Source organism: Cyphomyrmex costatus, unplaced genomic scaffold (genome assembly GCF_001594065.2).
Source record: "Cyphomyrmex costatus isolate MS0001 unplaced genomic scaffold, Ccosl1.0 scaffold1433, whole genome shotgun sequence".
Classification (NCBI taxonomy): domain Eukaryota; kingdom Metazoa; phylum Arthropoda; class Insecta; order Hymenoptera; family Formicidae; genus Cyphomyrmex; species Cyphomyrmex costatus.
In genome coordinates this window covers 44,045-45,093 of record NW_017275428.1, presented here as the reverse complement: position 1 = coordinate 45,093, position 1,049 = coordinate 44,045, and positions in this window count along the sequence as shown.

Sequence of the window (1,049 nt, the reverse complement as noted above, 5' to 3'; positions counted from 1 at the left end):
GAAGTGCGCGTCGTACCCCGACAGGTTGTGGAACACAACCGGAACGTACGGAGAGTCCTTGTAGTTCACGTTGCATCCGTTGTGCGCCGGACCGCGGTATCGCCCGGTGAGGTGACAGTGGTCGCGCGCCCGCTCGTCACCCGGGGCGAACGGCCTCTCGCAGATGTGGCAGTGTGTTGCGCTGTCGAATCTCCGCCAGTCGTCGCGCGTAAAGTCCATGGGCCGGTTGGTCGTCAGCGCGTTCTTCACGCGGTGCGCCAAGGCCTCTAGCTGGCTCGCGAACCAACTGACGCAGTCGTTGCCCCGCCGACATCCGTACTCGGATAACGCGCCGTCGTACGAGCAGTGCACGTAGTACGCGATACTGAACGCTTCGTGCCGCTGGTACGCGTACGACGACGCCGATGACGCATCCTCCGTCTTCTTCAGCACGCACTCCAAGTCGGCGTACACGATAAACGGCGCCCGCTCCTTCCTGCAGTGCTTGCTAAACTCCAGCCATTTGTCGTCTATGTCCGGTAGGCGGATGGCGCACGTGTTGAGTTTTTGGCAATCCTCGCTGTGCCTCTCCAGTTTCTCGTTTGAGGAGAAGTAGTGGAGGCACCTGCAAACGACAAACACTTATTGGTACAACATTTTCAGCTTACTGTTGTATTTTACTTATCGCACTTACCGGTCACAGAAGTATTTCTTGTGTCCCTTTTTGTTAATCTGCGCGCTCACGAGGCGGGACAGATTTTTGATGTATGCGAAATGGCCGTCGCCGTCTTGCACGTACAAGAGGTTGACGTGTCTGTCCCTCTTGTAATCGGTGAGCCGCAGAGGGAGGACGTTCCCGTCCTCGATGCCTTACACGTTGATCGAGATATCGTTCGACTGCTCGAATTTCGCAACGTCCTTGAGCGTTACCAGAAACTCGATATCCGCGAAGTTGAGCACTTTCGAATAATGCGGATACGATGATTCACGATCCACATGATTATACGCAGGGTACAAAGCAGCGACCACCGCCCACGCGAAGCACGCATTGTCCATGGATCGCACGTTGA